The sequence below is a fragment of the Pan paniscus genome, chromosome 3, assembly GCF_029289425.2.
Source record: "Pan paniscus chromosome 3, NHGRI_mPanPan1-v2.0_pri, whole genome shotgun sequence".
In the NCBI taxonomy this organism is placed as follows: domain Eukaryota; kingdom Metazoa; phylum Chordata; class Mammalia; order Primates; family Hominidae; genus Pan; species Pan paniscus.
In genome coordinates, this window is record NC_073252.2 from 178,632,510 (window position 1) to 178,649,804 (window position 17,295).

The 17,295-nt window shown below is 37.4% G+C and overlaps 1 protein-coding gene across 1 annotated transcript in view; it reads left to right on the forward strand.

The window, feature by feature from the left end:
- TENM3 (teneurin transmembrane protein 3) overlaps positions 1-17,295 on the forward strand; it is a 2,735,422-nt gene that overhangs the window by 818,402 nt on the left and 1,899,725 nt on the right. The gene's annotated exons all lie outside the window — the stretch shown is intronic.

Here is a 17,295-nt window from a genome sequence, read left to right on the forward strand (position 1 = left end):
CTCTGACTAGGGCTTCCAGTAGTATGTTGAAGAGGAGTGGTGGGAGTGGACATCCTTGTGTTGTTCCAGTTCTCAGAGGGAATGCTTTCAACTTTTCCCCATTCAGTATTATGTTGGCTGTGGGTTTGTCATAGGTGGCTTTTACTACATTAAGGTATGTCCCTTGTATGCCAATTTTGCTGAGAGTTTTACTCATAAAGGGAGGCTGGATTTTGTTGAATACTTTTTCTGCATGTATTGAGATGATCATGTGATTTTTGTTTTTAATTCTGTTTATGTGGTGTACCACATTTATTGACTTGTGTATGTTAAACCATCCCTGGTGTAAAACCCAATTAATCATGGTGGATTATCTTTTTGATATGTTATTGGATTCGGTTGGCTAGTATTTTGTTAAGGATTTTAGCATCTATATTCATCAAGGATATCAGTCTGTGGTTTTATTTTGGTTATGTCCTTTCTTCGTTTTGGTATTAGAGTGATGCTGGCTTCATAGAATGAATTAGGGAGGGTTCCTTCTTTCTCTATCTTGTGGAATAGTGTCAGAAGGATTGGTACCAATTCTCTGAATGTCTGGAATTCTGCTGTGAATCTGTCTGGTCCTGGACTTTTTTTTGTTGGTCATTTTTAAATTACCATTTCAATCTCACTGCTTGTTATTGTTCTGTTCAGGGTATCTAATTCTTCCTGATTTAAGCTATGAGGGTTGTATTTTTTCAGGAATGGATCCATCTCTTCTAGGTTTCTAGTTTATGTTCATAAAGGTGTTCATAGCAGCCTTAAATGATCTTTCGTATTTCGGTGGTGTCAGTTGTAATATCTGCTGTTTTGTTTCTTAATGAGGTTATTTGGATTTTCTCTCTTCTTTTCTTGGTTAATCTTGGTAATGGTCTATCAATTTTATTTATCTTTTCAGAGAACCAGCTTTTTGTTTAATTTATCTTTTGTACTTTTGCTGTTTCAATTTCATTTAGTTCTGCTCTGATCTTGGTTATTTCCTTTCTTCTGCTGGATTTGGGTTTGGTTTGTCCTTGTTTCTCTACTTCCTTGAGATGTGACCGTAGAGTGTCAGTTTGTGCTCTTTCAGTTTTTGGTAGGCCTTTAGGGCTATGAACTCTCCTCTTAGTACCACCTTTGCTGTTTCCCAGAGGTTTTGATAGGTTGTGTCATTATTGTAAAGTTCGAAGAATTTTTTAGTTTCCATCTTGATTTTGTTTTTGACTCATTTCTCATTTGGGAGCAGGTTATTTAATTTCCATGTATTTGCATGGTTTTGAAGGCTCCTTTTGGAGTTGATTTCCAGTTTTATTCCACTATGGTCTGAGAGAGTGCTTGATATAACTTCAATTTTCTTAAATGTATTGAGGCTCATTTTGTGGCCTATCAGATGGTCTATCTTGGAGAAAGTTCCGTGCACTGTTGAATAGAATGTGTATTCTGCAGCTGTCAGATGAAATGTTTTGTATATATTTGTTAAGTCTATTTGTTTCAAGATATAGTTTAAATGCATTCTTTGTTGACTTTCTGTCTTGATGACCTGTCTAGTGCTGTCAGTGCAGTATTGAAGTCCCCCACTATTATTGTGTTGCTGTCTATCTGATTTCTTAGGTCCATTAGTAATTGTTTTACAAATTTGAAAGCGCCAGTGTTGGGTGCATATATGTTTAGGATTGTGATATTTTCCTGTTGGACAAGGCCTTTTATCATTTTATAATGTCCCTCTTTGTCTCTTTTAACTGCTATTGCTTTAAAGTTTGTTTTGTCTGATATAAGAATAGCTATTCCTGCATACTTTCGGTGTCCATTTGCATGAAATGCCTTTTTCTACCCCTTTACTTTAAGTTCGTGTGAGTCCTTATGTGTTAGATGAGTCTCCTTAAGGCAGTAGATAGTTGGTTATTGAGTTCTTATCCATACTACAGTTCTGTATCTTTTAAGTGGAGCATTTAGGCCATTCACATTCAATGTTAGTATTGAAATGTGAGGTACTATTGCGTTCATCATGCTCTTTGTTGCCTGTGTATTTAGTTTTTTTGTTTTTGCCTTTTAACTTACATTTTTGTTTTATAGGTCCTGTGTGATTTATGCTTTAAAGAGTTTCAGTTTTGATGTGTTTCCAGGATTTGTTTCAAGATTTAGTACACAAGAACTCCTTTTAGCAGTTCTTGTAGTGGTGGCTTGGTAATGGCAAATTCTCTCCATGTTTGTTTGTCTGAAAAAGACTGTATTTCCTTCACACATCATGCTTAGTTTCACTGGATACAAAATTCTTGGCTGGTAATTGTTTTATTTGAGGAGGCTGAAGATAGGGCCCCAATCCCTTCTAGATTACAAGGCTTCTGCTGAGAAATATGCTGTTAATCTGATAGGTTTTCCTTTGTAGGTTACCTGGTGCTTCTGCCTCACAGTTCTTAATATTCTTTCCTTCATCTTAACTTTGGATAACCTGATGACAGTGTGCCTAGGCGAAGATCTTCTTGTGATGAATTACCCAGGTGTCGTTTGTGCTTCTTGTATTTGGATGTCCAGGTCTCTAGCAAGGCTAGAGAAGTTCTCCTCGATTATTTCCCCAAATATGTTTTCCAAGCTTTTAGAATTATCTTCTTCCTCAGGAACACCAATTATTCTTAAGTTTGGTTGTTTAACATAATCCCAGACTTCTTGCTGGCCTTGTTCATGTTTCCTTAATTTTTCTTTGTCTTTGTTGAATTGGACTAATTCAAAGACCTTTTCTTCAAGCTCTGAATTTCTTTCTTCTACTTGTTAAATTCTGTTGCTGAAACTTTCCAGAGAATTTTGAATTTCTAAAAGTGTGTCCAAAGTTTCCTGAATTTTTGATTGTTTTTTTTTTCTTTAAACTATCTAATTCCTTGAATATTTCTCCCTTCAGGCTTCTTGTATAAGTTTTTTGGATTTCATTGTATTGAGCTTTCTGCTCCCAGATTAGCTTAATAACTAATCTCCTGAATTCTTTTTCCGGTAAATCAGGGATTTCTTCTTGGTTTAGGTCTATTGCTCATGAACTAGTGTGAATTTTGAGGGGTGTTGAAGAGCCTTGTTGTGTCATATTACCACGGTTGGTCTTCTGGTTCCTTCTCATTTGGGTAGGCTCTGTCAGAGGGAAGGTCTGGGGCTGAAGGCTGTTGTTCAGATTCTTTTGTCCCACGGGTGTTCCCTTGATGTAGGAGTAGTATCTCCCCATTTTTCTATGGATGTGGCTTCCCGTGCCACATCCATAGTGATTGTTGTCTGTCTTCTTCGTCTAGCCACCTAGCAAGTCTACCCGGCTATGGTCTGGTACTAGGGGTTGTCTGCAGAGTCCTGTGATGTGAACCGTCTATGGGTTTCTCAGCCATGGACGGAGGCCTGTTCAGTGGAGGTGGCAGAGGAGTGCAATGGACTCCGTGAGGATTCTTAGCTTTGGTGGTTTAATGCTCCATTTTTCTGCTGGTTGGTGTTCTGTCAGGAGGTGGCACTTTCCAGAAAGCATCAGTTGTGGTAGTGTGGGGAGGAACCGGAAGTGGGCAGGGCCCCAGAACTTCCAAGATTATATGCCCTTTGTCTTCCACTACCAGGGTGTGTAGGGAAGGTCCAGGAGGTTGGAGCAGGGATAAGCATGTCTGAGCTCAGACTCTCCTTGGGCAGGTCTTGCTGGGGTTGCTGTGGGGAATGGGGGTGAGATTCCCAGGTCCGTGGCTGCCTCTGCTAAGTCATGCAGGTTGTCAGGAAAGTGGGGGAAAGCTGACAGTCACAGGCCTCACCCAGCTCCTATGCAAACTGAAGGGCCTGCTCACTCCCACTGTGCCCCCTTCAACAGCCCTGAGTCTGTTTCCAGGCAGAGGGCAAAACGGGCTTGAAAACCTGCCCCAGACTACCCACCTCCCAGCTGCAGAAGAAAAGGACTTGGTTCTTCCCTGGCCTGAGGAGCCTGCACGCCAGATTTGTGCCCTCCCCTGAGTTCTGGCCAGGAGGCTTCTCACCCCATTCAAATTGTTACAAAGTTCACTTAGAGATTTCCGTCTCCCTGTGGAGTTTTACCCCCTGCTTCTCTCCCATTGGATCCCTGGGGTGCCAGGCAGGAATGGGCTGCCTGGGGACCAAGCAAGCTCCCAGGGCCTTTCTGCTGCTTCCTCTACCCCTGTATTTCACTCAGCTCTCCAAGGTAAAGTCGGAAACTTCTTCTGCAAACAGACCTTCAGTTTCCCCAGTGGGGGTGTGTGTTTGGGAAAGGAAGGTCTACGATTCCCACTTCCACTGTTGGGGCACTTACAGCATTTGGGGGATCTCCCAGGTCCTGCAGGAGCAGTTCACTTCTTTCAGAGGGTCCGTCGATCTCAGAATTGCTAGTTTGTTCTTGCAGCCGATCTGGAGCTAAAATTCATGATGTGAGTCTCTGCACACTGTTCTGTCTAGAGCTACAATCTAGTCCTGCCTCCCATCCACCGTGATGATCCCAATTCCCCAAGAATTACTACGTCTAAGGCAGGATGTTGTACTGGCAGAACAATGCCTAACCACAACGTAGGTACCATCTTCTCAGCCTACATAGAATCCTGTCATTATCTGCAATTGCCCCATCACCCAAAATAGCCAGCTCCCCAGTCATGCTTCTTGACTACATCATGATTTCCTTGTTGTCAACAATTTCAACTTGTCAACCATGTAAGTATGTCTGGTTTTTGTTGTTACTGTTTTATTTTTAACCTCATTAGACGTTCATTTGGTGGATTCTTCTCTTAATATTTTCTTCCATTTAATCAGCGGTGTCCTTTCCTTATATCCCTTCTTTGAGAAATTAGATTTAACTTCTCAGGATTTCAAAGGAAACTCCTAATTCCTAAACTTGCACACACACAAATACAGTTTGGCTGTCCCCTTCAAGTCTCATATTGAAATGTAATCCCCAGTGTTGGAGGTGGAACCTGGTGGGAGGTGATTGGATCATGGGGGTGGTTTTCTCATGAATGGTTTAGCGCTATCCCCTTGGTGCTGTCTTTGCAACAGCGAATGACTTCTTGTGAGATCTGGTTGTTTGAAAGTGTGTTACCTTCCCCTCTTCTCCCCTGCTCCTGCTCTTGCCATGCAATGCAACTGCTCCCTCTTCACGTTCCACCATGAGTAAAAGCTCCCTGAGGCCTCACCAGCAGCCAAGCAGCTGCAGGGGCCAAGTTTGCATGACCTGCAGAACTATGAGCCAATAAAACCTCTATTCTTTATAAATTACCCAGTCAGGTATTTCTTTATAGCAATGCAAGAATAGCCTAATACACACACACACACACACACACACACCTGCTTTTTTAATTCCCTTCAGGTCATGGCTAGATCCTGCAAATATGTGTTAATTAAATACTCTTCATACTCACAAGAGACTGCTAGTCTAATTATCCTCTTTCTCTTGATGTTCAGCTTCTCCTTCTCTAGTCTGTTCTTCCCACTAGATTTTAAAACAAACAGTTTTAAAACAGTTCAACACAGTAAAGAATAGCAACATAAATCTTTGTTCAACTACTCCTCATGTTCCAGTTACTTCCAGCTATGTTCATGTTGCTTTCTTCTGCTAAAGAGTAGATTCTGTTTTGACCCTAAAGGTTGATGAAATTCAGCATGATGTAATAAAAATATAAAATTACATGAAATAGAAATAATAGAAGCACTGTACTGTCATAGATATTTTTATAAATAAAGTTATTTTTCTCTATTTAACCTTATTTTATTTTGCTTACATATATTAGGTGTCTTTTGAATTGATGAAAGAAATGTATCTAGTTGTGTGACTAATCTCTGAGGCTGTTTCTTCACCAGTAAAAATAAGAGTTTGCCTTTGGTACATGCAAGTTCTATTATACAAAGATGGTAAAATTTAAATCATAAGTTTTCCTAGATCAGGCAAAATACATTTATGTTTTGACACTTTACTATGTGCGTATTTTTCAAAGATGATAGGAGCTCTCTTCAATGATATATGTTTCTGGAAGGCACTGAAAAAGTTAAATTATAATTAATTCACCCTCAACTATTTTCTCACAAACAAAAAAGTCAGGCTTAGTGAATTAAAGTATAGAAGCAATCTGGGTTTATTATATGGTTATTGGGCTGTATAATGCCGTTTTTAAAAATTGCATTTGAAGCAGCATTTTATGCACAAATTTGTTGAATATAATATTACTTATTTCAACGTATACATATCAAGATGATAACCTTAGTTGTTGTATTTCAAAATTGGAAAAATTGGGATTTATTTTTAAATTAGGCATTTCACTAGTGTCTAATTTTTAAATGATAGTGGGATAAACTGCTAGGGGGTAATTCTTGACACTGTTATTCTAATTATAAGTATACTGAGAATGATAATGTAACAAAGAGTAACAGATCAGGGTTACCATAGATAAATATGTGCTTGTAAGAGAAATGTTGAGTTTAAAAGGAAGCATGAAAAAAGTCTGATAGTGATTCACAACTTTGGAGTAAAATTGTAAAGTCTTTCACTAGTCATGAACTGTAGTTTTGCCAAGAGTCCATAGGCACGCACTGTCAGAGAAAAGCTGGAGAAAGCCATAATCAATCTGATTTTGTATCAACCAAAAAAAGGTGACAGATCTGAAATAGCTTTCCTTATACAGGGCTTAAGATACAAATATATGAATGCATCAATTTAGTGATAATAAAAGCTGACTTTGTGACCTTGAGTAATCTTTCAAGGATATTTCCATGGAAGGCTAGGAAATTGCAACCTTATGTAGAATGGGTTAAATTTGTCAGATATCTTTTATTCAATTTTAGAGAATGAATTCAGTTATGCTATTTGCATTTGTATTTAAATTTTTACATGAGAATGAGTTCCTGGCATTGGAAAGTCATATATCCTATGTTAGATTTAGCCATCTCCTCTATCAGCTTGACCTTCTGCTATTCTGTGTATTTACTGGCTGGACGTTCACCTGTTCCTCTTGGTGTAGTAAAGCTATAAATAGGAAGAAGAAGCAGAAAGGTTATCCGATCAAAATGCAGAATATGGATAAAGGTCAAGGTGGTAGGGCATGCAATTCTAATTCCCAATATATATTAGACAATAAAAATCTTACATCTCATTCTTGTGGCAAAAATTGTAATAACGGAATTGAAATACTGTGCAAATTATTTTTCGTACAGGATTGTCGAGTCGAAATGAAGTAATAGTATTTGTCCATTTTCATTAAACTTTTAGAATTATATTCTAATGCTTATGAAAAAGATGCCATATGTACAAAATAGAAAAACAACAAATATGTAATTGAAAGTTCCATATTTTTACACATTTTCTTTTTATTCATCATTGAATTTATAATTTGAATTATATAGAAAAAATAAAGTATATGTGAGGTAAATCATAGAGACCAGGAAATCCAAAGTTTGAAAGAAACTAAACTATGGCAAAAATTGTTAAGGTAATAAGTTAATTTTTCCTTCTATTTAAGTTATAATATTTATAGATATTTTGCATGCATCTCAATACCTTGATTCTCTGATAACGTTATATGACCAAAAAAAAAAAAAACAAAAAACAAAAGACTTCACAGACATGATTAAGTTGAAGAACGTGAGATATGGAGAGCATTCTTGATAAGTGCAATCATATTATCCTAATAAAAGAAAAATGGAGATTTTACAAATAAACATACAGAGGAGAAGGCAATGTGATCATAGAGGCAGACATCAGAATGATGTGGCCATAAGCCAGGGAATGCCAGCAACCACCAGAATCTGGAAGGGGCAAGAAGTGGAATCTTTCTATATCCTCTGGAAGGAGCATGGCCCTGACACCATGCAGATATTGCCCCAATAAAAGTAAATTTCCTACTTCTGGCCTCCAGAACTAGAAGAGAATAAATATACATTATCTTAAGTCACCAAGTTTATGGCAATTTGTTACAGCAGCCATAGGAAACAAATGAAGGGGACATTTTTGGGAAAAGAGCAGAGTGCTTGGCATATTTTTGCTGATCAGTATTTCTTATAATTACATAAAGAGGGGGTTTTATAGGTAGAATCACAACAAGTCTCACCATAGTGGAAATTATAGCACATAAATGTGGTGTTGGCACCTTAAACCTAGCTTACTTCAAAATAGTTCATCTTCTGACATTTCAGTTAATGAAAATCACAAAATTAGGCACTTTTATGGTTGGTACATCTTCTGTTTAATCCCCGGTAATAGTGCAAACACATCAATTAAAACTCAAACATTTCAGCTCATCCTAATGTGTATTAAGGTATTGGATATGCTATCCATTACCTCATAGTACAGTGGCCTGAGCCTCACTCTTCATAGTACAGAGGAATGAGAACTGAATGGGGAAATGAAGAGCCTGGAAATGCATCCTGGCTGGCTGATAGATTCCACCTCCATGCGTTTTATTTTTCCAAGTGTTTAAAGGAAGGCAGAAGTGCTATGTCACAAATCTCTTCCAGTGATCCAGGATATTTATTCTAAAGAAGAAGAGAAATGGAAACATCAAAATGTAGGTAGGGTGAAGGAGGGATAAGTCTGGTAGCATCCCTTGGTGAGGAAAATGAATGATGTGATACCCTGGGCATCTGGAAGAGGAAAGTTTAGAGCAGTAATTCTGGAGGATAAGGATGAGGTAGCATAGAAAGGTGGCCACAATATAATTTCACAATATTTTGAAAACATGCCCTATCACTCTCTGCCCATATGCCCTAGATGTTGATGTTAGTTATAGCCTGTAGGAGCTATAAATGTAGGAGATTTCTGAGTCTGGCTAGAAAAGAGAAGAGAGCCACAGACTGAGCCCTGAGGAACCCTAACTTTTGGGAATGGAGTGATGAGGACCAGAGAAGCAGGAAGAAAACTAGGAAAGTGTGGTTTCCTGGATGTCCAGTCAAAACAATGTTTCAAGGAGGAAAGAGGCATCAACTATCCAAAGTTGATAGGTCAAGTAAGATGAAGACTGAAAACAAACTCTTGCTTTTATTAGAGTGGAGGCCCCTGGTAATCCTCATAGGAAGCAATTTCAGCAGAGTTATCTGGTGCATTACATTATAATGAAATAAATCTTTTCCAAGGTATTTGTAGGAACTAGTTCTATGAGTTCAATAGGTACTCTATGAAATTTGATGGAATTTCACGATTGTCTTAAGTTGCAGATACATCTCTTTCCCAAGGAACTTTTGCTCCTAAGTCAACACAAGAGTTAGAGGGGGGGAAATAACAGACAATCAGACTAAACAACTTCTCTAAGGAGCATTCTCATAAAGGGAAGAGGAGAAATGAGGCAGTGGCTGGGAGAAAAAGTTGGATCAAGAAAAAAATATTTTAAAGTATATGGGAGTAATAATAATAAGTTTATATGGTAATAAGAATCATTTGGTAAAAAGAAAAAATAACTATAGACACTGAAGAGATGGTGGAGAAAGAATTGCTGGAGCACGTCATTGAGAAAGAGAAAAGGGATGGGATCAGGAGCACAGCTGTGGGGAGCTGACCAGTGGTGGAGAGTGCAGGGACTCTTTGGATATTACAGTCACCAAGAGTTATGGAAGGAGTGGTGTCAGAGGGAGTTGAGGTGATCCTGGAAGCTTAATGAATAAGTTAGAATGACCCAAACGTAGATGGGTAATACCAACCAAGAAAGTAGAGGTGCGATTTTCTAGTGACTTAAGATTCAAAGCTGGCTTTTTTTCAGAATTATTTGTAAATATCAAATAAGCAAGGAAGATGTATGCCTGGGTCACTTAGAATCCAAGTAATACAAGGAATATGGGGTCCGTGGGGAGCTCATAGCACAGGGGAGAGCAAGACAATGAAGTGAAGGATCAGAGAAGAGGTGAAGTTCAGGGTATTTTGCAGATAATTTTGAATTCCAGGGGGCTCACTGGAGGAGCTTCTAGAGTTGCAGAGAGGTGGGAGATGAGGTCTACCAAAGAGAATCACAGTAGATGACCCGGACTTTGGGTGCTGACAGACCTAATGAGCAGTAGGAGGTGTGATGCAATTACTTGTTTGCTTCCAAGGTAGTTTATGATGCCAAGGCTGTGAGTGATACTGAGGGGAGGAGAGTTACAGGACTTACAAAAAGGAGATGGCATTCTGGGGATCCAACTTGATTATTGCTGGAGAGGTAGAGGCCTCTGCAGAGGCCATCTTGCTGTGAAGTCACAGGACTCCTAAGATCCCTATTATCTCCAGCCTATGCAGGAGGTTAGCAAAAGCTTTAAATGCCTAGAATCGAAGTGCCTACTTGTCTTGTCTCTACTTACAAAAGAAGGGGGAGTACCTTATCCGAGTGTACATAATTAAAATCATAGAAAAAGAGTGTTTAAATACAAGGTCATTGAGATGAATGCCTTACTGGTCATATATCAGAAGCCTGAAATTACTAAAGACAATCATGACAACTCTCGATTCATAGAATGGATGTGATTTTCAAAAGTGGTGTAGTGTCTTCATCCTAGCTGAGCAGGGCTATAGCTAAACCAGGCCAGGCAGCTGCATTATCATGTGTAGTAACCATGAATTATCTTTCTTATGACTAAGAACATTTAAGAATTGACTAGCCATGCAGCCTTGACAGAAGTGGGAGATACAGTTGCACTTAAACGTTTACATCGAATCTGGTTACCAAGTGCTGAAATCATGCTGTCACAACCTACCACTCAAGTAAGAATTATGATAAGGGACAAACTTAGTATATTCTTTTGTAATGCATGACTTGAATTGAGAAAATTGTCCTAAAAAATAAATGCTATCTCTACTCTTCTACTCTTCCACTTAGGAGGATTCTGCCATTTATGAGAGATCAGCCATATTAACTTTTTTCTTTGGCACTTCACAAACTCTCTCTCCTACCTGCCCCCAACCCCCCACACACCCCCCCCCCACAGTAGCAGCAGAGAACACAAGGAGTGGTTAGACTAGCACTACGTGCCAACACTCTACTTCAGCCCTTATGCTTCTCTAACACCAACCTGAGTAGATAAGCATGATGATTTCTCCACAGTCAATATATGGGCAGTCCTATGCAGAGTGAAATAGACTCACCATATCATTTTAAAATGTTTTGTTCAGGTACAAACACCAAAATCAGAGACTCTCTTCAAGTATCTTGTCAGGTGATAAGGCAAACAGCAATTTAGGATGAGGAAGTTTACCAAAGGAAACTTTCCGTGGTGAGAGTGAGTCACCTGAGTTAGGGAGCACCCGAGGGGATATCACTGAATCAGATCCCTGAAGCTTGGTGGTCCTTAGTCACTATGACATGATAGCTAATGCAGGAGACAGACTTGAATAGCTAACGAGATTACCAGCAATGCTTTTCAGATTAAATTGTCATGAAAACATATAGAATGTTAACCGAACATTACATATTGATATGTATTTTAAAAAATAAGGGCTTGCAAAGTATCAGGGTACATCTCATTGTATTTCATTTAGTAGAAACCACTGAATTGTTTTTACCAAACTATTGAGAGACTGGCTACTAACATGCTTCTAATTTTTACTAGGGCTCTAATATTTGAATTTACAGTAATTTGCACAGTTTCTGTCTAATTAGTCATGTAGACGAAGGAAGAAGTGAAAAGCAAATTGGCAAAACAATTATGGATTATAAATTCTCTACTGTGAGAACTGAATAGTAAAGTACCTAAGAAGAACAAATAATGGGAAGTCTTCCCCCATATCAGTAGTTGAAAAGCCAAATAATATTGAACAGCAGTAAGTGGTGATTAGTGCCTCTGTTAAGTCCACAAGATATTGATGATCTATAAATATAAATTGTAAAAGCAGTCCTGATAAGGGAAAGGTGGAGTTTTATTGGACAGTTCAGTGCCCTTCCCCCAAATATTAGGAAGGAGACCAAGAAAGGGGAGGAGACAAAATCCTGATATTGCTTGTTGTAAAATAATGATCATGAAAATAATTAAAAATGCATTAAAAATTAAAAAAGTCATAGTGATGTCATGTCTTGAAGATATAGAGAAAGTACCACATGGATAATAAATATGCAAATGGGGTTTCAGAATGTGCATCTGACTATGAATATATTTTTAATATTTTCCTATTTTAAAATAAAAGGCAATATTTAAGCACTACCATTATATTGTCACATAAATGCTGCAAATCATTTTTTTAACTAAGCAGGGTATAAATATATAAGCAAGCAGATATTTGATATATTTATAGTGTTGCAATCAGGAGATTTATGTAACAGTTTGCCAGTAATGTGCTTATCCACACTCTTACTTGATCCCAAATGAAAACAATATTTTTATACACCGGCTCCCTCTTTCTTATATTTTCTTTTCTGTGCCATTGATAAGATAAAAGTGAAAAATAAAGTTTATTTCTTAAAAAATACTTTGAAAGAGTTCCAAATCTTACAGTTTTTAATTAATCCATTGTATCTGTAATTTTGTGTGAATAATTTGATTAAATAAAACATTTTAAAGATATGTCTATGGAGAAACAACTCATAAAAATACAAAAGAGGGAATGAGTTATTTCCTAAGCACATAGTATATTTTGAAAGTGTTGGCCTGAGATTAAATTTAACATACAATTTGGAATTGAAGGAGTAAAGAGAACATGAGTATTCTGTAGATCTGAGGCAGAGACGAGTGAATAAGTAAAGAGAAAAGAATCTGTTTTGTGAAGTTACCATGCTTAAAGAAGGTCAAAACCGGTTCAGGTTCTTATTCAATTCAAATAAATTCATGTTTTTTGTTTTGTTTTGTTTTGTTTTTAGACGGAGTCTCGCTCTGTCACCCAGGCTGGAGTGCAGTGGCGCCATCTCGGCTCACTGCAACCTCCGCATCCTGGGTTCAAGCGATTCTCCTGCCTCAGCCTCCAGATTAGCTGGGATTACAGGCGTGTGCCACCATGCCTGGCTATTTTTTGTATTTTTAGTAGAGACGAGGTTTTGCCATGTTGGCCAGGCTGGTCTTGGACTCCTGACCTCAGGTGATCTAACCATCTCAGCCTCCCAAAGTGCTGGGATAATAGGCGTGAGCCACCTTGTCCGGCCAAGTTCATGCGTGTTCTGTTGGAGACATTTCTCACCCTGTGGGGACTTGCAATCAAAGAGACAAAGCAGAGATTATATTGGGGAATCTAATATAAAACTGCTAATAAGAAAGGAGGCTCAGCATCTATTGCTAGTGATTTACATGATGCTTGAGGAGAGGAAATCTAAGGAAAAGGAATGTTCAGGCAGAAAGAGCTTCAGGTAGTCAAGAACCTCTTGACACTTGAGTGGAAAAAATCTGTTCTATATTTCTCTGAATCTGTGAACTTCGTTGAACTTTTAAAATTTAGAACTACACACGTTCTTTAATGATTTCTCAGCACCATAGTTTCTAATGCCAAAGCAATGTGGCAGAAATTGAGACAAGTAATAACTTTTGCTGCTGTTACACTAATGACTCTCTTTTCCAAGTATTATCAGGTAGGCAGGTAACTCAACTACAAAAAAACCACGAAATCCATTTTGCAGTTACTCAAGTCCAAGTACAAGGACTCACTCACTGCTTCCCATCTTTGCTTTCTGTCCCTGGGGCAGCATTTGCTTATTTGAAAATAGTACCTGGTGTTATTATCTGTTAGAAATGAAGGGTTGAAACAATCTGAAGGGGGGGCTACAGCTTGCTGGAAAAATCTTAATAATCACAAAACAAATCCACCAAATAAGACATCTGATTTTTGTTACCAAATCACTTATAAGACATGTATTATTTGAGTTGATGAGCTTTCAAAAGACATTTGAAAGAAAGAACTAGAACTTGTGGTTTTCAAATACATAATATCAAGACAATGACTTAAACTTATCTCTAGGGAATTTTACCCTCAATTTATAGCATAAGCAAGGAATATACAGATTACTTGTCAATATTTCTTTTTTTAAATTATACTTTAAGTTCTAGGGTACCTGTGCACAACGTGCAGGTTTGATACATAGGTATACATGTGCCATGTTGGTTTGCTGCACCCATCAACTCGTCATTTACATTAGGTATTTCTCCTAATGCTATCCCTCCCCCAGGCAAAGAGAAGCCTAAATGAGAACAAAAATGGAACTGGCAGTACAATAAAAATGAGAAAGTAAGTATGGGCTCTATTGCGGATCACTGCAATTTATAGCCATTAAAGTCACTCATCTTGATAGCCTTTTTAAATAGCAAGAACAAATTGTTAAAGAACTGTTACTATACTTTTGCCTACTTAGATAATCAGTTCCTTATTATTATGCTATAACATACCATCTTGGATTTGAATGAGTATCTGACTTTGTGGTTTGTGCAAGTAGTAATGACGCAGGTTCCAAGGGTTAATTCTTGAATGGTCTTGCATATTCACAGGTTTGTGTGGTCCAGAATCAAAATGCAGTCTTGGTGAAAGTGAGCTTCACTGTAACTTGGGCAACTAGTATAAATTAATATAGATGAAGTCTGCAGTGGAAGTGGAGTTGAATGATTAATATGTCCACTTTTGACTGACAATGGATGAGCCTGGATATCTGTATATAACCCAAGCTCAACATTTGAGCATTGCATCTTCTTGTTAAATGTAACTTCAGATATATCAAGCCTAACCTTTCTTACAGGGCTATTATTCCTCTTTATCAATAGTTATATGCATTGGTTCAACATAAAACATCTCTATGAGAGTAAAAGACAGAATCAGAAACCATATGATTCATTCAATTATATGTGTTCATGGCTACAGGTTTCCAATAAACCTTGTTTTTAGTTTATACTTCAATGTCTAATATGAGGTAGGCATTGTTATTACTTCCACTGCCCAGAAAACATACCTTTCTGAGACTCCACAACCAGAACAGAAAAGACCCTCTATATAAGGATTGTCTTCTTATTTAGAAGCATTGTTATTCTTTTTTCCTATGACACCCCTGATTTTCTTTTGAAAATAGCCCTCTAACTTTTGTTATTTAATAAAAAAAAATCCAACTTATGCACGGGGCAACAAAACCCAAATGAATATAGGAAATGTCTTTAACACATTTATTCATTCATTCTTTCCTCATTTACAAGATATATACTGATGGTTTACTATGTGCTAGACATGCTACCATTTGCTGGCAATTAAAGAAATTGAATAAACCACAAATAACTTTCAAAGATAATCAACTTCTTTTGAGGTATAAATAAAATATTTTAAATTAAGCAAACATTTTAAACTTTAGATTAAACCTCATTGAGCATGGAGTAACATACATGTCAGTTTCAGGCTGATAAGAGGCAGAGGCATTTGGAAAAACAGCAAATTAGCATTTGTTTAACCACCATTTTTGGCACCTACTTTATTTTGGTCAAGGTGCAAAAAGTTAAGACTAACAAAATAAGCTAGAAACAAAATTGACTTGAGGAATTTTCATCATTCTTAAATTTGGCATCCCTGGAAGCTATTTGAAGTGGAAAATAGGTTATCAGTATCCCCAAGTGCTATTCTGTAAAATTTTTATGTGTCAAATAATAAGTGTGAAAATATTATTAAATATGTTCTAACTGAACAATATGGTTCTACCCTCAATTATTGGCTAACCTTTCTCTATTCACAAGTTTCTGGAAATACAGTACTTGTGAATAGAAAATTATTTTACAAATACAGTGTTTTATGTAAAAAGACATTTTTTCCAATGCTCTTTCTGATTCCTCCTGGCAGAAACCTTCAGTTAAATATTGTTGTGTTGGTGGTCTTTAACACAAATTTTTTACATGTGAATTCTTGCCTTTTTGCAACACTCACTCACTGAGTCAAGCAGCTGTTTTAAGAAAGCTTTAGCTTTAGCTTTTTAGCCATCCCTACAGGTAGAGGGTGAGGAACCAACTAGAAGAACCAACTAAGAGAACCAACCAAGGAGTGTGTGTATGTATGGGGAGGTCAGCATGCAGGGCAGCTTCCCAGAGACTTGTTATAATTGAACTGCTTGTAATTAGCCCACCTTCGTGCTTTCTGCACATGTGATTTTACTTATTTCTAATACTGGCTATAGGATGCATACAATAATATCAATCTCCATGACTTTGATCGTTTCGTTTTGCTCTGCCTTTTCAGTTCTGGCTTTAGACCTGCAGGTATTACCTGGATTAATTCAGATCTTAATTTGAAGTTCAATTCTTAGGCACCTTGGCATTTTCTTTATCAGTGCTCATCTTATAAAATTAGAAAACTCTTTAGAATGAAAGTTCTGGCATCTGAACCAGAAAGACACAAAGAACACACTTCACATGCACATTATAAAACAACACAGTTTACATAGGGTTGCTAGGTATTGGAAAAAAAATATGCACACACACACACACACGCACACACACACACACACACACACACTACATGGAACATATACTAAAAATTTAGTAATTATATCTAGTTCAAACTTAACTGAGCAGCCAGTACTTTATCTGGCAATCCTAAGCATAGATGTAAATGAAGTAGAAAATTATCATAACTAGGCCATGCATTAATTCTCCTGACCACACACACAACTACCAAAAGGGAAGTTACTAATTCAATATATGACTTTACTTTTGTATATTGAATTACAGCATGAAGTTAACTACCTTAAATTTCTTCCAATAACAGAAATGAGGCCAGGGCTTATTCCCAGGAAGCTTTCCATAGAAAAAATCATATCACCTGCCATTTTTTAAGTAAATAATATTTGGCCCAAATTTTGAAAACTTTCATCCCGTTATTAGACAAATAGCTGTTAGAGAATAAACTGGAATGGTAGACTGAGGAGAGAAGTATAGCAAATTTTAATTTTTTTCTTTCATCCTTCATTTTCGAATTTCTCTACTTTTGAAAGTACCTTAAGATCTAAGTACTTAGTCAACATAGTTGAGACCCTGTCTCTACAAAAGAAAATGTTTAAAAAATAAAAAAAAATTAGCTAGGCATGGTGGCAGGTGCCTGTAGTCCCAGCTACTCTAGAGACTGAAGTGGGAGGATCACTTGGGCCCAGGAGTTTGAGGCTGCAGTGAGCTATGATTGTGCCACTGCACTCCAGCCTGGGTGACAGTGAGAGCTTGTCTGAAACAAACAACCTCTAAGTACTTAAGAAATTTAAAAATCTAATGAAAAAAATTAAAAATAAGTTTCATGCTAAGAGTTACGTGTGTGTGTGTGTGTGTGTGTATCTATATCTATATATCTATATCCATATCTATCTATCTATCTATCTATCTATCTATCTATCTATCTATCTATAGTTCTAGTAGCAATGAAAAGTTGAGTGAACTATTCCTATCCTTTAACTCCTTTATAAACTAAATGTG